The sequence below is a fragment of the Giraffa tippelskirchi genome, chromosome 12 (genome assembly GCF_054371585.1).
Source record: "Giraffa tippelskirchi isolate mGirTip1 chromosome 12, T2T-mGirTip1v1.2.pri, whole genome shotgun sequence".
Classification (NCBI taxonomy): domain Eukaryota; kingdom Metazoa; phylum Chordata; class Mammalia; order Artiodactyla; family Giraffidae; genus Giraffa; species Giraffa tippelskirchi.
The window spans coordinates 55,762,328-55,789,547 of NC_137286.1; positions in this window are offsets into that span (position 1 = coordinate 55,762,328).

Sequence of the window (27,220 nt, forward strand, 5' to 3'; positions counted from 1 at the left end):
TGAACCCAGGAAGGAGGGCTGAAGAGCCCACATTTCTTGAGCACGTCCAGGAGACATCTAAGATGCCACATGGAAGAGGTGCTTGCTCTCAGGGTGGCCCCTCTCCTGTCAACTTAGCCCTTCACCCTGGTCCTTCATCCTGCCCTGCACTCTCCCAACAATCTCTGTGGTTTGGGGATTTTTACTGACAAGACTGGTGTGGACAAGGCAGAAATTCAGACGGCTCACCCAGGTCTCCACTCTCCCCACCCACTGGCCCTCCATCAGGCTCACTGCCAGTAAGGAAAGTTTGCTATCTTTCTTCTTGGTGGTCTTCCATTTCTTTGCCAATAAGTTGATCTGCTTCACAACATGTTTCGATGTATTTGACATCTGTCATAAATGCCAGGTCAGGCATATCTATCTTCTGTTAAAATGAGCCATTCTACAGAGGCACTTCCTCTGCTGTTCAGGCCCCACCAGAAATAATTCTTGGCGTATTGTCGTGGCTACCAACCTCCTGATTAGGAACCAGAAAGGACTGATCCTGGTTTCCCCCGACTTCTGTCAGAGAAACATGTAACAGTTACAGGGCCAGGAGGAGACATCATGATATGAAAACCTGAAGGGGAAGTTGTAGCCGAAACGACTGGCTCAAAACACATATCTTCCCTTAAAGTCTTTCAAAAGTCAGTGACTGTGGCGACACAGCGGTTTCACTGTGATGGGGCATGAATTTTCTCTTAACACTTGGCTGAGATGAGTCTTAGGTTCAAGCAGCACAGAAAGATGTTGATGAAAGTGTTTCTGAGTGGCAGTTGCTCCTCTTCAACATAGGATGGCTCAGCCTTTAAGGGAGGCTTCATGTAGGTTAGACTCCTGGGCAACTTGGCTTCTCATTACAGACTATGAGTGTAGAAGAGAAGCATCAGTCATTTCTGATCCCAACTGATCCCTTGAGAAGCACCCATACAAGAAGCCTGTCTCAGTTCCCCCAAAGACCTGCTGGTTGGAAAATCTTTCACAAGATTAGCAAAATCTCTACTATGATCAAAGCTGTTACAGCCACTTTGATTCTCTCTGGGCCAAGTACATATGACAAAATATTTAATGACTCACCCTTGGGTAGAGAATGTGGGCAAATGAACCTGTTTTGACAGATCAGGAAGGAAGGAAAGGGATGATTTTCATAAAAGAAAGGGATTTTGAAAGACATATGCTAACTTAGCTATTTTGTTGGGGGTGAAAAAGAACTCTTTTTCCAAGATATTTACAAGTGTTTCCTTGTGGCAATAATTGCAGCAGAATTGATATTTTTAACAGTGATGATGCAACACACTTAACAAAACATGTTAGTTGAAACAAATATTTCTATTTAGGGGAAAACAGAGGGCTTCCCTGGTGGCTCAGATGGTAAAGAACTTGCCTTCAATGCAGGAAACCTAGGTTCAGTCTCCAGGTTGGGAAGATCCTCTGGAGAAGGGAGGGGAAAGAGCAACTTCTACAGCTGGATGAAGCTGCGGATACTTTCTAGATTCTGGGCCATCCTGACTCCCTGAGCAGCCCAAATAGTTATTTGGTAGATAGACAGGCTGTGAAGGGAGGGGGAGAGGTCCACACATAACAAGGAAAACCCAGATTAAGAACTAGAAGTTTCCTTTATTGGGGCCACTGGAGTGAATTGAGAAAACATCCAAAGATCCTTGGTAAGAAAATTTGTTTTCTCAGCAGATCTAAATAGGACTTTTAAGAACAGAGAAAACTCATGCAGGCAGGAGTGTATGCATGCTGTGTTGCTCAGTTGTGGCAGACTCTGCGTGGACTGTAGCCCGCCAGGCTTCTCTGTCTGTGGAATTTTCCAGGCCAAAATACTGGAGTGGGTTGCCATTCCCTTCTCCAGGGGATCTTGCTGACCCAGGATAGAACTCTCATCTCCTGTGTCTCATGCATCAGCAGGCAGATTCTTTACCCCTGCACCACCTGGGAAGTCTGCAGACAGGAGAGAGACCCCCAAATATTAAATGGTGGACACTCAAAAACTACTATTTCTGGTTGGCAACATTCTAAGTCCTTCTTCTAATCCAACACTTGAAAGAATGCCATACATTTTTTTTTTTTGGAACACACATAACCTGTTTGCTCCGTGCTTACATGAGAAATGGACTGTCTTGTTCAAACTGGAATAAATTGTTGAAAGAAATAGAAGTGCTTAAGTGTCTTCTTCAGGACCAGGAAATCATCTATCATTTGGACTTTGAGTCGTAGCCTTGCAAAGAAGAAACTTGTTCCTTATAGTTATGCTGCTAAACTAGGAATAAAGACCTCTGTTGAAAGAGATGCTTTAGCAGTATCTGGATGAGAGATTAACTCTACAAGAGGCAAAGGAAATCGCCTATTTCCCCTTGTCCAACCCACTCAACTCAAACCATCCAAAACTGTCAGTGGATTTGAAATGAGAGGAAGTAACTAATTTGATGATCAATAACAACACTGATGGTTCAGGATGTTAAGATAAGGGTAATGTAAGTCATGTTTCTAACTATGAACAGATCAGTGGAAGGAATCAAAAAAGCACTGGCAGTGACATAATTGACTCAAAAGGTTCAGTCTTTTATGTTCCAGACCACATGTTTGCAAATCAACAAGTAGCCATCTCATCTCAAATGGGCATCCAAGTCTTCGTGAAGAGTGGAGTTCTGCTTCTTTACCAGAGTTGGAGTCAGACAAACCTGTCAGCACTGACCTAGATTCCCAGCCTTCTAGTAGATGAGGGGCATCTATTTCTGAACTCTGGGAAAGGACTGTTATCCTGAGTTGGTGGCCTGTTGCAGCCTAAAAGTCTCACATGTAGACAGTTGCTAAGCATCAGGGCGACCAGCAGGCATTCTGAGCTCTGCAGAGACTAGGACCCCCTCACACATGTTCCCTTTCCCTTTCACGTATAGAGGACCTCGCCAGGATGGCTGCCCTGAGTTCAGTGCCAGCGATCATGAAACTGGTGCCAGAAAAGGTTGTTCACTTTGCACTGGCAGCCGCTGGGTGACTGACACACTATAGATCATCAAGTACTTTTCCCATCAAGGCTTTGGCATGTCGCTTACTTTGGGGTGTTGAGGGAACTGATTCCACTGAATGCCATCTACATGTACCAGATGTGCTGTGGAAGAGTTATCCTACCTTCTTGCCAGATTTTGACATGTTGTCTGATGTCCATGTTTGGAGGGAATTGGTGATTTGTTTGTTTTTTTTTAATATAAGACTTAGTATAAGGCAATGTGGAGTTTCTAGCCAATGCTAGTGGTAAAGAACCGGCCTGCCAATGCAGAAGACATAAGAGACCTGGATTCGATCCTTGGGTCGGGACGATCCCCTGGAGGAGGGCATGGCAACCCACTGTATTCTTACCTGGAGAATCCCATGGATAGAGGAGCCTGGCGGGCTACAGTCTGAAGCGACTTAGCATGCACGTGTGCATAAAGCAATATACCGCTCCTCCTTGCAAATGACTTGCCTCCATTATGTGGTCAAAGAGCTGGGTCCCGATCCTGGGGACTGCTCTGGCATGTGCTGCCCACGTGCAGAGAATGAAACAATTTCCTATCTGCAAACAATTGTTTCTCTTGTCTCAATGTTATTACGTCCTCATAAAGGTCTGTACAAAGCCTCAGGATGCCTCTTGCTTTTTTTGTGTGTGTTGTTTACAAAGTATAGTTGATTTACACTGTTGTGTTAGTTTCAGGTGTACAGCAAAGTGATTCAGTTATATATATGTGTGTGTATATAAATATATATACACGTGTGTACTAAGTCGCTTCAGTCATGTCTGACTCTTTGCAACCCCACAGACTGTAGCCCGCCAGGCTCCTCTGTTCGTGGGATTCTCCAGGCAAGAATACTGGAGTGGGTTGCCCTTTCCTTGTCCAAAGGCAATATATGTATACACATACATATATTCTTTTTCAGATGCTTTTCCTTTGTAGGTTATTCCAAGATATTGAATATAGTTTCCTCTGCTCTACAGTAGGCCCTTGTTATTTATCTATCTTATATATGGCAGTGCTTGTGTGCTTAGACACTCAGTCGTGTCTGATTTCTTGCCACCCTTTGGACTGTAGCCCACCAGGTTCCTCTCTCCATGAGATTCTCCAGCAAGAATACTAGAGTGGGTTGCCATTTCCTTCTCCAGGGGATCTTCCCAACCCAGGGATTGAACCTGCATCTTCTGTATCTCCCACATTGCAGGCGGATTCTTTACCTGCTGAGCCATCAGGGAAGCAAGCATGAGTATCTGTTAATCCCGACATCCTAATTTTTCCCTCCCCACCTCGATATGCTACTTTCATTTCTGCAATTGTGATTCTATAATTCATGATAGCACAAAAAGCAAAAGACACATGTTCAGGTTTTATGTTAACAGAGAGTCTTTTGCCTTGACTGGCTGATGTTTAAACACTCTAAGACCACACACTTCTTCCATGTCATCTTCATCTGCTTAAGCCTAAATCTGCGCCTGTGGGTGAGGAATGACTGGATACTATTACCTCGATAGCCAATGATAATATTTCTACATCCATTGTTAAGCTTCTTAAGTTTCTTCTTCACTGTAGGAGTGTTTAGCATATCGCTTTCCAAAAACCGTCCTCAGTGTGCCTTAGGTAAAGCACGATCCGATACCACGTTCGTGGGAGATTATCTAGGACTTAGCTGCTGAGTGAGTATCTCAGCCTCCCTCAGCCAGTCTCTCCATAAATGCAGCTTTCTAAACCTCTCAGGGGTAAACTGGGTCACTTGACATTGTTTTAGAACATCTGGAAAATAGTCATTGGGGTGGGGAGGGCGGTGAAAGCTCTTTGTGCTAAGGCTCCGGGGATCTCAGGAAAACACGGATGTGACACATACCAAATGATTCTAAGACATCCACTTGTTTGTAAGTACCCAAACTACTCATTACCTGCTCCAACTTCAAATAAGAGGGGTTTGGCAAGGACTCTGAATTCAGATCTGTGTCACGGCTCCCACCCAAGCTTCAAATCCCTTTTCTGGCATTTTCAGGCGATCGAGAAGCAAACTGGGCTGTGCTGAGCTGAGTCTCATTTCACACGTGAGCTCTCGAGGACCTAAGACGGACAGAGTTCCGAGCCACTGAGAAGAGCCTCTGAGCAACCAACAGGTAACCACACAATCCGCAGGACGTTGTCTCCATTTGTAGCTTTTTTGCAGTCAGCTGCAAATATGACCAGGTAAGTAAAGCAGCCAGCAAATGGACTGTCCTTCCTAAGGTACTTCATTCATTGATTGCAATACTTCTTTATTGATAGAAGTTTTGCATATAAAAAGTCTTCCCTTAAACGTCATGGATTCCAAGCCAGGGAACTTCTTAAGTGATTGAGTCATGGGTTTTATGGTTCTCACTTTCCTCAAAATATTAATTAAGGAAACAAATGAGAGCTTTTCTTTAAGGGGCGCGCTGAGAGTTAGATCCTCCACGCTAACCTTGTTGTACTTTCCTCCTTGATTAGTACGAGCGCCAGGCTGTTCCTTCAAATTAAGACAATATGCTTGCAGTGATGGATTGTATTGGCCATCTATCTTTCTTTTGTGATCTGGCTCTCATCGAGCTGAAATGAAGCCATTTCTTCTGCCTGTGGCTGATTAAACACCGAGTAAACCCGCATTTCTAAGGAGGCTCTTAAAGATCCTCCACAGAGCCCGTCAGCCCAGCCCGCACCTGCAGCCTTCAGCTTCTCTGCTTCCATTGTAAAATGGAGCATCTGTTTCACGGAGGAGGTATCTTTTTATCACCGAGTGTATCACTCTGGTCAGAGTGCATGAAGCTCATTCGGTACACAAGGCTGCCTACTGAGCCACAGGTAACAAATAGTTCCTCAGGAAATCTTGTTCTCATCAGGAGTGAAAAGGACACAACTTTGGCTGAAAATCTGTGACTTTGGTAAAAGTCTCCATGGCTCACAGCCCATGGTCTTCCTTCAAGCAAAACAGGTTGAGAAATGACAGAGGATTCTTTGAAATAAGGCAATTCTTTATTTATCAACTCATTGGTTATTTTATTCATTCACCCCATAAACACTCATCAAATACCAGTTATGAATGGAGCCCTATGAAAGGAGCTGGAGCTAGAGCATGGGCTTGGTGCCTTGGAGGTTACATCCTAGTGAAGAGACACATTAAACAAGTAATGATGCATTGCTGCTACTGCTAAGCTGCTGCTAAGTCGCTTCAGTAGTGCCTGACTCTGTGCGACCCTATAGACGGCAGCCCACCAGGCTCCGCCATCCCTGGGATTCTCCAGGCAAGAATACTGGAGTGGGTGGCCGTTTCCTTCTCCAGTGCATGAAAGGGAAAAGTGAAAGTGAAGTCGCTCAGTCGTCCGACTTTTAGCCACCCCATGGACTGTAGCTTACCAGGCTCCTCTGTTCATGGGATTTTCCAGGCAAAAGTACTGGAGTGAGGTGAGTACTTAATTACCACTGTGAGGAGTAACCCAAGTAAGAAAAAGTTATGGGAATATATTAAATGGGGCCTGATGTTTTCTGGGGTTCAGGGAAGTCTCCCTGGGGAAGTGACATTTAACCTGAGACCTCAAAGACAAGAACAAGTAGTGAGTTAATAGAAAGCCACAGACACAGCATGTTCAAAGGTCCTGGGGTAGAAAGGTAATGTTTAAACCATTCGAGCAATCAAAAACCCAGTGAGAGGGAGAATGGCTAAACACAGGCCTGACGGCGTGGACAGGGATCAGATCAGGAACAGCTATTTTATACTGAGTTAAGGCGTTAAAATTTTATCCCCAGATTTGATTGAAACTAGTGGTTTGTAAGCAGGAAGGTAAAATGGTCATTACCACCATAGGCCCTTGACCATTTTGAGTAGTGGCAATGTTGCACTTTCCTTGACAGGCACTGTCAATATTTGTAATTTTTCTTCTCCATGGGTACAGGTAGCCCTTCAAGGGCGCTATCTTTAGCCCCACCTCTAGATGAGGGGAAACTGAGGCTGAACAAGGGTAAGATCACACCAGATCACACAGCTGGCAGGGTGGGGCCAGGTCCTGGCCAGGCCAAGCCTACACACATCTTCCCTCCTCTGGGTCATGCTGTGTTCTCACTCACAGACGGACTCTTCCCCTGCTACTCCTTCATGCCATTTATGTAACATTACTTTTTCCAACTGTACGACACGAGGAGAATTTCCGCTTCATTTACGGATAATGATCAAATAAAGATAGCTCCATTTAAATCACAGGAGAACTAAAGATAATAGAGCTGAATTACCTTGTCCCTTAGAAAGGAATCTTGGCACCAAGGTATTAAGTTAGCACCATGTAGAAAAAGAAAGCCCAAGATCTGGAATTAGATTGACCTGGGTTCAAATCCTGGCTTGTCCAATGCAGAGGCTGATGCTCGGTTACATTCTTCATAAATGAATATATGAGCACTGAGTTCACTTGGTTGTTGTGCTGCTGCTGCTGCTGCTGCTGCTGCTGCTAAGTCGCTTCAGTCGTGTCCGACTCTGTGCGACCCCGTAGACGGCAGCCCACCAGGCTCCCCTGTCCCTGGGATTCTCCAGGCAAGAATACTGGAGTGGGTTGCCATTTCCTTCTCCAGTGCATGAATGGGAAAAGCGAAAGTGAAGTCGCTCAGTCATGTCCGACTCTTAGCGACCCCATGGACTGTAGCCTACCAGGCTCCTCTGTCCATGGGATTTTCCAGGCAAGATTACTGGAGTGGGGTGCCATTGCCTTCTCCTGGTTGTTATGAGGATTAAGTAAAACAGTTACGCAAGGCAATTTTCCAACTTTCTGAGACACCCATTTGTCACTAACACCACCAGCACCGCTGTCATCATCTTAATCATCATTGTTATAGTCATAGCATCATCATCGTGGTTACTTAACTAACTTGCCAGGTTAGTGGGGATAGCATCACCAACTCAATGGACATGAATTTGAGCAAACTCCAAGAGACTGAAAGGACAGGGAAGCCTGATGTGCTGTAGTCCATGGGGTCACAAAGAGCCAAACACGACTTAGCAACTGGACAACAATAATGGGTTAGTGGGACATTAAACACCCCACCTCTTTCTCCTAGCATGTACTTTTAGTCTATTGCAAAGACATCACTCATTTTCCTGCTTTCACCTTATAGAAAGGAATGTACACTAACCCCTGGCAGGTAGCAGAAGACCAAGTATGACTAACAAAGTGAAAGTGAAAGTCACTCAGTCGTGTCCAACTCTTTGTGACCCTATGGACTATAAAGTCCATGGAATTCTCCAGGCCAGAATACTGGAGTGGATAGCCGTTCCCTACTCCAGGGGATCTTCCCAACGTGGGGAATGAACCCAGGTCTCCCACATTGCAGGCAGATTCTTTACCAGCTGAGCCATCAGGGAAGCCCAAGAATACTGGAGAGGGTGGCCTATCCCTTCTCCAGCGGGTCTTCCCTGCCCAGGAATCAAACCAGGGTCTCCTGCATTGCAGGTGGATTCTTTACCAGCTGAGCCACCAGGGAAGCCTAATGAGTCAGGCAACAAGCAAATCCAAGCACATTTGAAAGCAGCACAGAGTAATTCCAAAAAGACTTAAACAGCTTTGCAGAAAAAGATACCTGACAGAGATGAGTGACTCTGAAGTATTTTAAAGATAATTCCCCCTTTAAATAAATAGCTATAACAAATGAAAGGACCCTGTTTTGCTTTGAAAACATTTTTTTGTGTGTCTTGAGAGGTTTTTTTTTTTTTTAATTATATGAGGCATCAAATGGATTGGCTCTCACTTGAACAAAAGTTTACATACAAATATTATCTATTTTGAACATAGATGATTATAGGTATAGGTGATGTGAATTCCTCCCAAAAGGATGTCAACTATCTAAATCCAGAAAGATATCTGGGCAAGACCATTTGCTCTCTCGATGATTGTCCAGCAACTGTCACACTACTCTTGATGGGATTTATAGACAAGTCTACAGAGCAGATCCCACAAACATTACTTCTATTAAATGAAACAATGCCTGTCAGAGCCTCCCATTCTCTGCCTGGTACATATACACATTCAACCTTTGATCAATGTTAGCTATTGCAATAATACAAAAGAATACTTGCAGATTGAAAAGGTTTTTGGTTTTTTCTGATTTTACTGAGATGTAATTGACTACACTGTATAAGTTTAAAGTGTACTAGTGATGATTTGACACACTTATATACAGCAACACTTATGTGTGTATGGTAAGATTGTTTAAGATCTACTCTCTTAGCAATTTTCAAATATATAATGCAGTACGGTTAACTATAATCACTATGCCATACATTAGATCCTTGGAAATTATTCATCTTACAGCTGGAAGTTGTCATCTTTTGACTAATATCCCCCCATTTCTCCAAGCCCTCAGCACTTGGTGCCAGGATTTTCTCTTTGTTTCTATGAGTGTGACTTACTCAAGTTCCACATATAAGTGAGATCCTTACAATATTTGTCTTTCTCTGTCTGGCTTATTTCTCTTAGCATAGTTCTCAGGGTTTAACTATGTCATTGCAAATGGCAGGATTTCCTTCTTTCTCATAGCTTTCTCGCTGGGGCTTCCCTGGTGACTCAGGTGGTAAAGAATCTGCCTGCAGTGCGGGAGACCTGAGTTAGATCCTAGGTTAGGCAGATCCCCTGGAGGAGGGCATGGCAACCCACTCCAGTATTCTTGCCTGGAGAATCCTCACGGACAGAGGAGCATGGCGAGCTGCAGTCCACGGGGTTACAAAGAGTCAGACACGATTGAGCAGCTAAGAACAGCATAGCTGGATAATATTCCATCAGGGGATATTTTAAATCTTCACATCTTCTTCATCCATTCATCCATCTATAGACACATAGGTTGTTTCCATATCTTTGGTGACTGTGAATAATGCTGGAGCAACATGGGAGTGCAGACACTCAAGATCCAGATTTCATTTCCTTTAGATAAATACTCAAAAGCGGAATTGCTAAATAATAAGGTAGTTTTATCTTTAATTTTTTGAGGAGTCTTCATATTGTTTTCCATAGTGGCTCCATCAATTTACAATTCCACCAACAGTGCACAAGGGTTTCCTTTTCTCCACATCCTTACCAACATTGCTTTTTGATAAAGCAATGTTTGTTATTGCTTTCTTTTTGATAATAGCCATCTTAACAAGCATGAGATGGTATCTCATTGTGATTTGAGGTTTGCATTTTCTTAACGATTAGTGACGTTGAACACCTTTTCCTATACCCATTGGCCATTTGTATCCTTTCTATTGGAAAATATCTATGTAGGTGTTTCGACCATTTCTTAACTAGATTGAGTTTTTTTGCTATTGAATTGTATGAATTTCTTAAATATTTTTGATATTAACTTCTTATCAGATATATAGTTTGCAAATATTTTCTACCATTCCATCTTCATTTTATTGAATTTTTCTTTTACCATGCAGAAGGTTTTCAGTTTGATGTAGTCCCACTTATTTAATTTTTCCTTTGTTATTTGTGCTTTTAATGTCCTTTCCAAAAAAAAATCATTGCTAAAACCAGTGTCAAGAAGACTATTTCTGTGTTTTCTTTTAAGTGTTACGGTTTTTCATCTTATGTTTAAGTATTTAATCTATTTTGAGTTAATTTTTGTGAATTGTGTTAGATAGGGGGTTAATGTAATTCTTTTGCACGTGATTATCCAGTTTTCCAGTATCATTTATTGATGAGATTAGCCTTTTCCTGTTGAGTATTCTTGGCTCGTTTGTCAAATATTAGTTGATCGTACATGCACACTTCAAGGCTCTTCTTTCTGTTCCATTAATCTGTTTTTATACTAGTACCACAGTATTTTGATTACTATTGGTTTGTAATACAGTTTGAAATAAATAAATGTGGTATCTCCCACATTGTTCTTTCTCAAAATTTCCTTGGCTATTCAGGGTCTTTTGTGGTTCCATATGAATTTTAGATTTTTTTCTATTTCTGTGAAAAGTTCTATTAGAATTTTAATAATTACATAGATGGCTTTGGGTAGTATGAGCATTTTAAAAATGTTAACTCTCCTGATCCATGATTAAGAGATTTTTTTTTTCCATTTATTTGTGACTTCTTCAATTTTTTCATCAAAATCTTTTAGTTTCTAGTTTCAGATTTTTCACCTCCTTGAATATATTTATTCTTATTGTCTGTGATGATATTATAAATAAAATTGTTTTCTTTATTTCTTCTTCAGATATTTTGTTGGTAGTACATAAAAACACAACTAATTTGTGTATGTTAATTTTTTTTGTCCTGAAACTTTCCTGAATACATTTGTTAGTTCTAAGAGTTTTTTGGTGGAATCTTTAACATTTTCAATACATAAGATCATATCATTTGCAAACAGAGACAGTTTTACTTTTTTCCTTCCAGTTTAGACAGCTATTTCTTTTTCTTGCCTAGTTGCTCTGACTGGGACTTCTATAACTATGTTGAATAGAAGTGGTCAAAGTGGGCACCCTTGCCTTATTCCCAGTCTTAGAGGAATGACTAATTTTTCACTGCAAAGAGTTTTAAAACCGTCCAGTTTAATTCCTGTGTATTCACAGAACATAAAACTGCAGTTTCATCTATAACCATAGAACTTTCAAAACGTTTCATCTCTACTAAGACCAGAGTCTATACCTGTTAGGACATGAAGAAGTTAAGGCAATCTAAGATCTGAGATAACCAGAAAGTTCCGGCATACTTGGCCCTGTGAAAAAAAACTTCCCATCTCTTCTTTCATCACATTAATCCAACAGTCATTCCTTTCTTCGCATCTGTCCCCACTAGGTTATATGTTCCGTGAAGGCAAAAACTGCGGATACGTCATTGCCTGCATCTGCACAGTCACCTGGCATGTACTATGTACTCAGTAAACTATTTGTTGAATTGGATAGAAATGTATCAGCATATAGCACAGTGCCAGGGGTCAAGCCAAATTGCTACATCATCCATCCCAGAATTATGTGCAGGAATTAGCTAAATGTTAAGCCTCTCACTAAAACTCTGAGAGATAAGAACAGTTGGCTAGATAAATGTTTGTAACTCACAGATACAAGGTGGCATGTGTGCGATGAGCCATGATGATTTTAAGGATTCATTCTCAACACAAATTCCTGTCTATATGAGGGATAACTCAGTCTATAGTGAATGAGATTTGATAAACGTTAGGTAAAGATGGTCCAGCAACTCAAAGACTGAACCTGAAGCTTAAGGGAAAATCACTACTGGAGACCACCTGCAGGCAGAGGCGCATTTCCACCACTACCCACGCATCTAATGCATTTCCACTGTCAATCTTCCTGAGGTTTTGCTCATCACTATCTTGAATGTAGTTGGATATGCCCTCTAGTCCTGGAAGTGAGGTACCAGTGCTGAGGAAGAAGTCCTGTGGCTTTGTAGGAAGGCTTCTATCAGGTGTCACCAACCTGACCCATGAATGCAAACATCAAATTTGTCAGCAACCCCTTTCCCACCACCTTTCGTGGTAAGGCACCACTCCAAGAGTCCAGCTGTAGGACACAAAAAAGTGGATGGAGTGAGGCATGCAGGGAATCACAGATCACTCACTGTCTTTGAGACTTCATCAGCTGTGAAACAAAGGATTCTATGGCTTGTCTAATCCGTCTCATGAGATGGCTTTAAGCACCATAGATAGACATCTCCAGGAGGGTAAAGTCTGTACCGTTTTAATCTGGTGTTTATTTCTCAAAAGCCATCCACTAGGTGTTATAAGGTTAACAAAATGAACAAAAGCACATAGTCTTGCTCTTCAAGGCACTTACAGTCTAGTACACACATGCAGGCATGGTGAGTTAAAATAATTTATACACAACAGACGGTTCTTATGTTATCAAATATCTTTGTAAAGGAATCCACTATAGAACACAGTGAAGCACAAATTAAATAATCTTTATCTGATTGATTTTGAATACCCTCAGACCATTTCACTCAAATAAGCACATAAACTTTTGCACTTTTAGAAGAGAGGAATAAAGAATATATAAACAGGGCCCTTTATGTGAAATTCTGTATAAGTCAACTCAGAATCAGACTTAACTAATAGGAATAGGGAGATGTCTCAGCTTACTAATTACACATCTGCCTCTTACTTCCTGTAAAGCATCAGTATTCCATAAGTCCTCAAGATCACAGCTTGACCGACAGAAGTCATACACCGAGCAGATGTATTGATGAAAAATTTACTTTTTTCCCTTATCAAAAAACAGGTATACTTGATATCTTGCCAGAAATGCTTAAAGTGGATTATATCTACATTTGACTTTGTGTTAACTGCAAAGACAAAAATCTTTAAAATGTATAAACAAAAGTTTCTCTCTTCCTTCAGAGTGTGAGGCAAAAAAAAAAAAAGCAACTTTCACTGCATCTCAAACATATTACAGTTTGAATGTTACAAGGACATAAAATATATTTATTGTTCCTGCAGCTCAAATTTTCCACCCCACTACATTTGAACAGAGTTGGAGTTTACCAAAATAGCATCAGCAATGTTGCCAACAAGATCCTATAACCTTAACACAAAGTAAATATGAAAGTAGAAAAGAAATGTAACCTTTTTAAAGTTCTCCCTATGCAAATATCATGCAGAAGTCACTGACTACTGAAAACTGACATCTCTTCAATATTTGAACCACCCCAAAAAATCATTATGGCAAGTTTGTTATTTTGATCTTTCACAGATTTCTTTAAATCCCTGTTTACTTTCTATGATGGCTTGTGTACCTACAACCATCACCTATTAATCGTGTGTTTCTTAAAAGGCCAATATAATCATAACCACAAAATCACAAAAGAAGCTTTTTTATAAAGTTCTGAGTCTATTTATCTTTTGAGACTATACTAACTATATGCTCAAGTCATCTTCTAAAGTAATCTATTAAAATGAAATATAATTCAAATGTACAAAGAACAAATACAATTCAATAGGAAAAAACCCAACAATTTGATTTAGAAATGGGCAAAAGCTCTGAATAGACAGTTTTCCAAGAAGACATACAGATGGCCAACAGGTACATGAAAAGATGCTCAACATCATTAATCATCAGAGAAACGGAGATCAAAACCACACCTGTTAGAAAGGGTATCAACAAAAACACAAGAAATAAAAAGTGTGAGCAAAGATGTGAAGAAAAGGGGATCCTGATGTACTGTTGATGGGAATGTAAATCGATGCAGCTACTATGGAAAACAGTATGGAGGCTCCTCAAGAAATTATAAATAGAACTACACTGTGACCTATCAATCCCACTTCTGGGAATTTCTCCAAAGAAAATGAAAACACTAACTCAAAAAGATAGAAGCACCACCATATTGACTGAAGCATTGTTTACAATAGCCAAGAAATGGAAACAACCTAAGCATTCATTGGATAAAGAAGTTGAGGTGACTATATATATATATATATATATATATATACACACATGATTTATAATGGAATATTATTCAGCTATAAAAAAGAATGAAATCTTACCACTTGAAATAACATGTAAGACCTTGAGGGTATTATGCTAAGTAAAATAAGTCAGACAGAAAGACGAATACTGTATGATTTCTCCTATATGTGAAATGTAAACAGCAACAAGCTCATAGACACAGAGAACAAATCAGTGGCTGCCAGAGGCAGGGGGCAGGGGTTAAGAGAAATAAGTGATTTTTTTTTTTTTAGTTTAAATAAATCAAATCATTTTAATTTTTAAAATGAAATATGTGAATAGTAGCAGAATATTGATAAATATCGAGACTCATGGGACCAGAAATTCCCTATCTCGCTACCCCATTTATTTGAACTCTTTGTTTGCATGAATTCATATTCAGTTCTGGTTGAGAGTCTGAACTGAAAGAGAACTTTAGTGGGCAAGCATCAATAACGACCCGGGAGGCCACGTAGATGGAGCAGGATGCTGTGTATTTCCCAGGCAGTGCCAGAAACTCAGTCTCACCTTCTATGAAGACTCTGCAGGATGAGGCTAAAGGGGCTGTTTTGATGAAAACCAAAATTGTGAGACTCAGGTCCAAGCTGTGCTACTTCTAGCCTAGAGTGATGAAGTGTGACACACAGACCAGGGGACCTCCCGCACACAGCCTTCCCTGTATCTCACAGCAGCTCTGACTCGCGGCAGAGAAATGCGAGCCCAGCAGAGCCCAGACGGAGCAATGCGAAGGACCGGGCATTCACAGGGGGTCCTGGTGGTGTCCCGGGGAGGTTCTCAAGAGCTATTAAGTTTAGTTTGGCTTCCTCTGAGCCAGCTAGCTGAGACCTAGGAACAGCCAGTCTACCTTCACATATGGAATATTGAATTGAATGTGCATTACCCACCTGAAACCTATAAGCAATATTTGCAAGTCTAAAATACTTAGCAGTCAGTTACCTAAAATGTTCATTGATAATATGAAGCCTGTCCCTGTGCTTCTTTCTCTAATACAGACCCTCCACCACCAACACTAACACATCTCTTGTTCAGTTTAGTTCAGTTCAGTTCAGTCGCTCAGTCATGTCCAACTCTTTGCGACTCCATGGATTACAGCACGCCAGGCCTCCCTGTCCATCACCAACTCCCGGAGTTTACCCAAACTCATGTCCATTGAGTCAGTAATGCCATCCAACCATCTCATCCTCTGCCGTCCCCTTCTTCTCCCACCTTCAATCTTTCCCAGCATCAGGGTCTTTTCAAATGAGTCAGCTCTTCGCATCAGGTGGCCAAAGTATTGGAGTTTCAGCTTCAGCATCAGTCCTTCCAATGAATATTCAGGACTGATTTCCTTTAGGATGGACTCTTGTATATATTACCAATTAATTCTGCTGCATATCTTTTTTTATATTTATTCTATTGAAGTGTAGTTGATTTAAAATATTTTGTAACATTTCAGGTATACAGGAAGTGATTCAGTTTTATATATGTGTATATATATGTGTGTGTGTGTTTATATATTCATATTCTTTTCACTTCTTTACAAAATATTGAATATAGTTTCCTGGGCGTGTGTGCGTGCTAAGTCGCTCCAGTTGTGTACAACTCTTTGCAACGCTATGGCCTCGGAGTCCACCAGGCTCCTCTGTCAATGGGATTCTCCAGACAAGAATGCTGGAGTGGGTTGCCATTCCCTTCTCCAGGGGATCTTCCCAACCCAGGGATAGAATCTGCATCTCTTATGTCTCCTGCATTGGCAGGAGAGTTCTTTACCACTAGTGCTACCTTGGAAGCCCATAGTTCCGTGCGCTTTACAATAAACCTCTGTTGGTTATCTCTTTTGTACATAGTAGTAGTATGTATACGTTTATCCCCAAATCCTAATTTATACCTCCCCCACTCCTTTGATAAGTTTGTTTTCTATGTCTGTGTGTCTATTTCTGTTTTGTATGTAAGTTCATTTGTATCATATTTTTAGTTCCCATATACAGGTGATACCAGAGAACAGATTGTCTCTCTGTCTGCATATTTCACAGAGTATGATCATCTCCAGACCCATCCATGTTGCTACAAGTGGCCTTATTTCATTCTTTTATATGGCTGAGTAATATTCCATCACATTAATATACCACATCTTCCCTATCCACTCAATTGTCAATGGACATTGAAATTAATACAGCTTTGAAGATTGTCTGATTTGCTAATAAGCAATTGCTTAAGAATTAGGAGAAACAAAATTCCTGTCTCTTAAAATATATTCAGTTTTCAAAAAAACCTGAATATCATGGTTCTTCTACTTATAATGACTGGCATTCATAATTATGTGTCAATATTTAAGACTAGAATTTGGCATTCACTTTGTGATATACAATAAATAATACAGAACTAAGAACTCTTGATAAGTTACTCTAAGAATTTAAGTATAGAATAGATCAATAAATTAATGATACAAAGCAAAGAATGTTTCTTGATATTTTTTGTGTTGTGACATTAGAAGTCACTTAGAAACGGGACTATATAAGTAACCTAAACAAAGGTGAAAAATCCAGAACTCAATATTTCTGCCAAATTCTTGTAGGAGCTTGATAAAGTGGAAAAAATCTAAATACATAAGAAAGTCCTGTTTTATAAGCTTGTTGGTTTGGTTTTGGTTTTTTTATGCAAGAGATTGGTAAAATTTATACTTTCAAACTTCTATAAATCTTCCTTTTCACATCACTGTTGTCACCTTAGTAGTTAATAAGGAAGCCATGTTTTCCCTGAATTAGGTAAAATAATATCCAGATTCAAAAAGATCAAAAAATCTAACAAACTTTGCTATGTTAGTAAATCAATGCCTTTTCTTATTCTAAAACTTTGTATAAGATCAAAAATATAACATTCCCTTAAACAATACGACTGCGGATTTTTACCCACTTAATTCAGAAGTATGTTCCTATGCAAAAAAAAAAAAAAAAAACTTACTATTTTAGCATTTCTGAAAGCTTGCCTTTGTGAAAACATTCCATAAACAAAGAAAATATTTAACTGTGTCAAATTCAACAATATGCTTATGTCAGTAACATGAAATACAAGAAGTCTTCCAAGAGCTCCAACTTTGAGAATATTCTAAGTGTATGACGTAAAAAATGAATATGCTTCAGACTTTTCTTTATGGTAACAATGACACAGTAAGGAAAAGAAAAAAGAAGACACTCTGGTCAAACTAATGTCAAAGAATGTCCCAACTACCACACAATTGTGCTCATTTCACATGCTAACAAAGTAACACTCAAAATCCTTCAAGCTGGGCTTCAACAGTATGTGAACCAAGAACTTTCAGATGTACAAACTGGGTTTAGAAAAGGCAGAGGAACCAGAGATCAAATTGCCAACATCCTTTGGATCATAGAAAAAATCAAGGGAATTCCAGAAAAACATCTGTTTCTGCTTCATTGACTATGCTAAGTGTTTTCCTGACAGCTCAGCTGGTAAAGAATCCGCCAGCAATAAGCCTTTAACTGTGTGGATCACAACAAACTGTAGAAAATTCTTAAAGAGATGGGAAGACCAGACCACTTTACTTGTTTCCTGAGAAAACTATATGTGGGTCAAGAAGCAATAGTTGAAAATGGACATGGAACAACTGACCGGTTCAAAATTGGGAAAGGAATATGACAAGGCTGTATATTGTCACCCTGCTTATTTAACTTATATGCAGAGTACATCATGAGAAACACCAGGCTGCATGAATCACAAGCTGGAATCAAGATTGCTGAAAGAAATAAAAACAACCTCAGATATATGGATGATACCACCCTAATGACAGAAAGTAAAGAGGAATTACAGAGCTTCTTGATGACAGTAAAAGAGGCAAATGAAAAACGTGGCTTGAAACTCAACATTCAAAAAACTAAGATCATGACATCCAGTGCCATCACTTCATGGCAATTGGAAAGGGAAAAGTGGAAGCAGGGACAGATTTTATTTTCTTGGGCTCCAAAATCACTTCAGATGGTGACTGCACTCATAAAATTAAAAGATATTTGCTCCTTGCTAGGAAAGCTATAACAAACCTAGACAGTATAGTAAAAAGCAGAGACATCACTTTGGGACAAAGGTCCATAGAGTCAAAGCTATGCTTTTTTCCAGTGGACATGTATGGATGTAAGAGTTGAACCATAAAGAAGACTGAGCACCAAAGAATTGAAGGTTTCAAATTGTGGTGCTGAAGAAGACTCTTGAGGGTCCTGTGGACTGCAAGATCGAAACAGTTAATCCTAAAGGAAACCAACTTCAATATTCATTGGAAGGACTGATGCTGAAGCTGAAGCTCCAGTACTTTGGCCACCTAATATGAAGAGCTGACTCATTGGAAAAGACCCTGATTCGGGGAAAGATTGAAGGCAGGAGAAGGGAACAGGAGAGGATGAAATGGTTAGATAGCATCACCGACTCAATGGACATGAATTTGAGCAAATTCCAGGAGAGAGCAGAGGACAGAGGAGCCTGGTGTGCTGCAGTCCATGGGATCACAAAGAGTTGGACATGACTTAGCAACTGAACAACAACACATTTGTACTAAAATATGTTTTCCTGTCTTTTAAAACTCTGCTGCCAAAACAAATGCATTTCTCATTCACTATACGTGATGCTATATCCAGTAGACCTTGTCAAATATGAAAACCCTTTTAAAAAACTGCTCTTATCAACTTGCAAGGAGCCAAAATGTGAAATGGCTATTGTGAGGCCCTGTAGACTCATGGTGTCATGGTGGATGATGCAGGCGAAAGTACTTCGTAAATGATAAATAAAACGCTGTTGTTGTTGTTTAGTCACTAAATCATGTTCAACGCTTTTGTGACCCCATGGACTGTAGCCCATCAGGCACCTCTGTCCATGCAATTCTCCCAGCAAGAATACTGAAGTGGGTTGCCATTTCCTTCTCCAGGGGACCTTCCCAACCTAAGGATTAAACCAGAGTCTCCTGCATTGACAGGCAGAGGTGGCTCAAACGGTAAAGCGTCTGCCTGCAATGCAGGAGACCCGGGTTCGATCCCTGGGCCAGGAAGATCTGCTGGAGAAGGAAATAGCAACCCGCTCCAGTACTCTTGCCTGAAAAATTCCATGGACTAAGGAGCCTGGTAGGCTACAGTCCATGGGGTTGCAAAGAGTCGGACATGACTGAGCGACTTCACTTCACTTCACTTCTTCTTTACCTCTGAGTCACCAGGGAAGCCCAAATAAAGCACTACAAGCATGCAAACTATTCAGACTAACTGTGACACCTCCTTCATGATGATGATGGTGATGGCAGCAATAATAATAGCTATCATCGATTGAGGACTTCCTTGCAGCTCAGACAGTAAAGAATCTGCCTGCAATGCAGAAGACCTGGGTTCCATCCCTGGATCAAGAAGATTCTCTGGAGAAGGGCATGGCAATCCACTCCAGTATTCTTGCCTGGAGAATCCCAAGGACAGAGGAGCCTGACGGGCTACAATCCATGGGGTTGCAAAGAGTCGGACATGACTGAGCAACTAAATCTCATCATTGGTTGAGTGATTTTATCATATGGCAGCAACTACGCTAAGCACTTTCCAAATATTTGCTTGTTTATTACTCATGACACTTGACTAATGTCAGACTACCATTATGTCCATTTTACAGAACACTAGAAGCTCAGAGAAGTTAAGTAAATTCCCTAAGGTCACACAGCTCATCAGCCTATGACCATTAAAGTAGTTCTTCACACCCTCATGCAAATAAAAGTGTGGGCAAAGAATTTATGAATTAAGTCTGTTATGTTATATGATCCAGGTAACCCCACTTATGGCTTATTCAGTTCAGTCACTCAGTCATATCTGACTCTTTGTGACCCCATGGACTGCAGCACACCGGGCTTCCCTGTCCATCACCAGCTTCTGGAGTTTACTCAAACTCATGTCCATTGAGTCGGAGATGCCATTCAACCATCTCATCCTCTGTCATCCCCTTTGCCTCCCACCTTCAATCTTTCCCAGCATCAGGGTCTTTTCCAGTGAGTCAGTTCTTTGCATCAGGTGGCCAAAGTATTGGAGTTTCAGGTTCAGCATCAGTCCTTCCAATGAATATTCATGACTGATCTCCTTTAGGATGGACTGGTTGGATCTCCTTGCAGTCCAAGGGACTCTCAAGAGTCTTCTCCAACACCACAGTTCAAAAGCATCAATTCTTTGGCGCTCAGCTTTCATTATGGTCCAACTCTCACATCCATACATGACCACTAGTTATTGAAGATAAAGACTCATACACATGTACACACACATGCAAAGCTATTCAGGTACCCAGAGGTATGTCAGGTATCCTTGAACTAACACATAGGTGTGTTCTCTTGATTAGACAATGATTCAAATAAGTCATAAGATTTTTCTCTGCAAAGGTTCTTTCTGGCATGAAGTAAACATATACTAAATGTTTGATACATAAGCAGGTATTCCCCGGTGTGACTGATTTTGCCTTACTTTCCTGGCATGTTATTCGGAAATCTTTGGTTTACAAATGACAAAAAGCCAACTCAAACCAGCTAAAAGCAAAAGAGGAATTGTTATATTTGAGCAATGTAAGTAAAGAGTCTAGAGGCCCTGGTGCTGGCACTCAGGCATGCCTTGTCCATCTCACGACTGCACCTGCTCTGCCCTGCCTTCCTCTTCCTTGGCTTCCTTCTCCGTCAGGCTCTCTTCACCAGCAGTTATTGGATTATATATGATTATTCTAGAAATGATAGCACTGCTTTCTTATTTTTTAATTAATTTGTTTATTTTAATTGGAGGCTAATTACTTTATAATATTGTACTGGTTTTTGCATACATTGACATGAATCAGCCATGGGTGTACATGTGTTCCCCATCCTGAGCCCCTCTCCCACCTCCCTCCCCATCCCATCTCTCAGGGTCATCCCAGTGCACCAGCCCTAAGCACCCTGTCTCATGCATCGAACCTGGACTAGAGATCTATTTCACATATGGTAGTATACATGTTTCAATGCTCTTCTCTCAAATCATCCCACCCTCGCCTTCTTCCAGAGTCCAAAAGTCTGTTCTTTACATCTGTGTCTCTTTTGCTGTCTCCCATATAGGGTCATTGTTGCCATCTTTCTAAATTCCATATATATGCATTAATATACTGTATTGGTGTTTTTGTTTCTGACTTACTTCACTCTGTATAATAGGCTCCAGTTTCATCCACCTCATTAGAACTGATTCTAATGCATTCTTTTTAATAGCTGCATAATATTCCATTGTGTATATGTACCACAGCTTTTTTATCCATTCACCTGCCGATGGACATCTAGGTTGCTTCCATGTCCTGGCTATTATAAACAGTGCTGCGATGAACATTGGGGTACATGTTTCTCCTTCAATTCTGGTTTCCTCGGTTTGTATGCCCAGCAGTGGGATTGCTGGGTCATATGGCAGTTCTATTTCCAGTTTTTTAAGGGATCTCCACACTGTTCTCCATAGTGGCTGTATTAGTTTGCATTCCCACCAACAGTGTAAGAGGGTTCCCTTTTCTCTGCACCCTCTCCAGCATTTATTGTTTGTAGACTTTTGATAGCAGCCATTCTGACTGGCATGAGATAGTACCTCATTGTGGTTTTGAGTTGTATTTCTCTGATAATGAGTGATGTTGAGCATCTTTTCATGTGTTTGTTAGCCATCTGTATGTCTTCTTTGGAGAAATGTCTGTTTAGTTCTTTGGCCCATTTTTTGATTGGGTTGTTTATTTTTCTGGAATTGAGCTGTGTGAGCTGCTTGTATATTTTTGAGATTAATTCTTTGTCAGTTGCTCCATTTGCTATTATTTTCTCCCATTCTGAAGGCTGTCTTTTCACCTTGCTTATAGTTTCCTTCGTTGTGCAAAATCTTTTAAGTTTAATTAGGTCCCATTTGTTTATTTTTGCTTTTATTTCCATTACTCTGTAAGGTGGGTCATAGAGGATCCTGCTGTGATTTATGTCAGAAAGTGTTTTGCCTATGTTTTCCTCTAGAAGTTTTATAGTTTCTGGTCTTACATTTAGATCTTTAATCCATTTTGAGTTTATTTTTGTGTATGATGTTCAAAAGTGTTCTAGTTTCACTCTTTTACAAGTGGTTGACCAGTTTTCCCAGCACCACTTGTTAAAGAGATTGTCTTTTCTCCATTGTATATTCTTGCCTCCTTTGTCAAAAATAAGGTGTCCATAGGTGCATGGATTTATCTCTGGGCTTTCTATTTTGTTCCATTGATCTATATTTCCGTCTTTGTGCCAGCACCATACTGACTTGATGACTGTAGCTTTGTAGTACAGTCTGAAGTCAGGCAGATTGATTCCTCCAGCTCCATTTTTCTTTCTCAAGATTGCTTTGGCTATTTGAGGTTTTTTGTATTTCCATACAAATTGTGAAATTATTTGTTCTGATAGCACTGCTTTCTTTACATCACCAACCAAAGTCCCAAGGAAGCCTTGAGTTGGAATGGCCTGATCACATATCCATTCTGGAACTAATCCCTGCCTTCAGAGAGAGATGTTGTCTGATTTGCTGACCAAGAAGGAAGAAGAGATTTGGAGGAAGGGAGGAGAAAGAACATCAGGAGGAGAAGTTCATGATAAACTGAAGTGTGACACAGAGTAACCTTTCTTAGTTTGGAGATGTCTTGTTGATTTTTAGTTTCATTGTTATCTCAAAAATTTAGCTTCCAAGGACTTCCTCATGGTGCAGTAGATAGGAATCCACCTGCCAATGCAGGGATGTTCCCTAACATGGGTTTGTTTCCTGGTTCAAACAAAGGGAAGATTCCACATGCCATGGAGCAACTATGCCCGCATGCCACAACTGCTGAGCCTACGTGCTACAACTACTGAAGCTCGGGTGCCTAGAGCCTGTACTGCACACAGCAAGGGAAGCCACGGCAGGGAGAAGCCCCCGCACCACCACCAACAGTGGTCCCTGCCCCCTGCAGCTAGAGAAAGCCCTCTCACAGCAATGAAGCCTTAGCACAGCCCCCAAATAATTAGTTAATTAATTTTTTTAAAAAAATTTAGTGTCCAAGAAAGGAAGTGAGTGATAGGTTATTCCATCCTCCTTGTTAGATCACCTCCTGTATTTATGCTGCCTTATTTCTTGTACTTAAAGGAAATGGACACAGAGCTTTGAAGAAGCTGAGGCTTATATGGATGATGCCTTTCAGAAGGGAATCTGTTTCTCTCCCTGCTTCATCATACTTGGTGATAATATGATCCACATGATGGTGACGCTTCATTATACCGTTCCAATAAATCCACATTCATCTTCCAACTCATAAATTAACAAAAGGACACCAGAGTGTGCCCTGTTGCATGTTTGTAACTTTTTCTCAGACTGTAGGAGCGTGATGGGACGTCCCCCTGTGGTCCTTTCCCATACAGATGTAGCCTTCTGCCCTGTTGCACACAAAGGTCTCATTGATTGGCAGGGCAGCAACACTGATGTGCAGGCCCAAAGGGTTGCAGATCCAGGAAATTCCCAACTGGTTCAACAAGAATGGGCACCACACCTTCCTGAAGCTCTTCAGTGAGCAAGTCACAAAAACTGGGTCCACCACGAGAACAGGAAAAAATCAGAGGAGTGCCTTCAGGCAACTGCAGTCTGTGGAGATTGAGAGTTCAGATAAGGGAAAATAAGGATCTCGGACTGCTCTGCTTCATTCCAGTCTCACATTTTCCTAAGGCTTCTTCTCACCCAAGGGAAGGGGGAAGCAGAGAGAGAAATGGAAAGCCTTCCCACAGCTGCAGAGGTGCCCATCCGCATGCCTGGATCCCGAAGCCCCCACAGCACTGCTTTTATTGGACCCTCTCCCTTCCCTTTGAAACCCTCTGGGACCTGAGACCCTTAGCTGCAGGACCTGGACTAAGTCTCCTTGAACGACCAAATACAAAAAAATTACAAGGGACTAAAAATAACTGTGTGTGTGTGGTTGCAGCAAATTCTGGATGACCTGATACTAAGAGACAAAAAAAAAAGCCCAAATGTCACTTCAAAAAAGCCAGGGACAAAAGCAGAGTATTGTGCATGCCCCCTGCACACAGAACCACCAAAGGAGTGGACAAGCCACCTAAGCCAATCTCCAGTCCAACCCTTGGACACACCCCCACCCTCACCCCACGTGAGGAACCAGCTGGCCTGCCCTCTAGGAAAGCAAGTGAAAAAAGAAACCTGCTGCTTGCTCTTGCTCCCTCCTGTTAGAGTGGGAACCCCACTAAAGCCTTGCCTGAATTTCTTGTCTGGGCCTCTCTGATCAATTTCTATTGATTAAGGAGCCCAAATGATGCTTTCGAATTGTAGTGCTGGAGAAGACTCTTGAGAGCCCCTTGGACAGCAAGGAGATCAAACCAGTCCATCCTAAAGAAAATCAATCCTGAATATTCATTGGAAGGACTGATGTTGAAAGCTCCAAAATTTTAGCCACCTGCTGCAAAGAATAGACTCTGATACTGGGAAAGATTGAGGGCAGGAGAGAAGGGGACGACAGAGGACGATGGATGTCTCTGTCGACAGAGGTGGTTGGATGGCATTACTGACTCAATGGACGTGAGTTGAAGCCACCTCTGGGAGACAGTGAAGGGCAGAGAAGACTGGCATGCTGCGTTCCACGGGGTTGCAAAGAGTCGGACACAACTTAGCGACTGAAGGACAGCAAGGAGCCCAGGAACGCTGGTCAGGAACACATTGACATTTCTCTTGATCTTTCCTTTTTCTTTTAGATTCAGAGGCAGAACACTGAGTGAATCATACTCCTCTACTGACAGCACACTATCGTCATAAGCTTGTACCAGGTCCTTCTCTCAAGTTTATTGCCTTTTATCTCATTTCCCTTCCCCATTTCCCTCCCCAACCCAATACCCACAGCACTGCTAGATTTGACGATCTCCTTGAACTTTTAGGAATCTACATAAAACATGTGGCATGTCCTTCTGCTGTGTGTATGTTTTTAACTTTCACATGTGATATCCACAGACTTTGTTCTGTTTCTTTTTCATCCACCCAGCACAGTTTTTAAGATTTATCTGGATACTTCTCTCTGTTTTGCATGGTATTTTGTCATTATCCATCCCTCCAGGGATGAACCCCAAGGTCACCACCATCCTCACCACGATAAAGAACACTGTGATGAACATCCCAGTCCAGCCCGCTCAGGGACCTGCATGACAGCTTCTCTGAGCTCTACATCTGGGAGTGGGACTGAAGGATGCTTTCCGCCTGGCTGTCCCATCCTGATTACTCTAAGGAGCACCTATGTGGCCCCGTCATATCACTAAATTTACATCACAGAAATGGGAGCCATCTGAGGCTCAAAGAGGTTAACTCCTGAGAGTTATGCCTACTGCCACAGAGCTGGTTCAGTGGTGGAGAGGCTGGATTCAAAGCCAAGTTTCTCTGACTCCCTTCCACTGCACCACCCTGCCTTCCGCAGGGATTTTTTGATTCAATGCTTGAAGCAGCAGGAAACAGGCCAGGAAAGGATTCCTTCCTCTCACCAGGCATCCATGCCCCTAGGGGTCTTCAAACCTGCAGGGAAAGCTAACCCTGACCCAAGGGTCTGGGTTCCCTAGCCTGGCCCACAGTGCTGTGTAATCAGAGGTGTGGGAGAGCCCCACTGGCTGGGGGCCAGACAAGCTTAGCCCCCCACCCCATCCGTGATGCAAGCAGATTAACAGCTGCCATCTGGCAAGCAGAGGCTCTGCGTGCAAACTGCAAACCCCTCCTGTGGGCGAGTCACTAGTGTGTCCAACACCAGTCAGGCCCAATGAAACTTTGATGGCTCTATTAATGAAGATGAAAACTTGAGATATGCCAAATACAGATTAAATGGCATCTTGGTAACATGATTATCTCTGAATTACTAGCTGCCTAGAGAGACAGCCAAGTGACTAATCCCAGGGAAGGCTGGGCACTTTGGATGCAGGAGACACCACTTCCAGTCTCCAGGGTGTTCTTTATTGCATCAAAGTATTGATAGTACTTTACTAAATGGAATACCTGAGCAGGGGCTTCCTCTGGAGAAGTCCCTCTTTTACAGAGAAGATTTAATTTCTTGAAGTTCTGAGGTTCCAAATTTAGAGTGGTCCATAACAAGATGAGCAGGGAGTGTATCAGGAAGAAACAAGGAACAAACACAGGAATCTAGCAAATGTCATGTCTACAGCATTGTTGATAAAATAAGCAGAAATGACAAGGTAGGAATGATAGGAAAGTAAAAGCCACAAGTCTCTCCTACTTTTTTTTTTTAATTTTAATAGTAGCTTTATTTAACTCAATATATCAAAAATGCTATCATTTTAACATGGATTCAATATAATAATTAAAGAGATATTGTGCATCCTTTTCCAGGATTAAACTTTTGAAATTTGATGTACATTTCACAGTTTCAGTACATCTTAATAAGGACTTTGTTGTTGTTTTTTAATCGCTAAGTTGTGTCCAACTCTTTTGCAACCCCATGGACTGTAGCCCATCTGACTCCTCTGTTCACGAGACCTTCAAGACAAGAATACTGGAGGAGGTTGCCATCTCCTCCTCCAGGAGATCTTTCAAACCCAGGGATCAAACCAGAGCCTCCTGCATTGACAGGCAGATTCTTTACCACTGAGCCACCAGGGAAGCCCTAAGAAGGACTTGCCACAGTAAAAATGCTCCATAGTCTGGCTTGCGTTTCCACCATAATCTGTTTCCATCATTCTTCCACTAGACTGTGTTCTTCTTGAGATTAGGTACTCTACTTTGCTTCCTGCATCCATAACACATAGCAC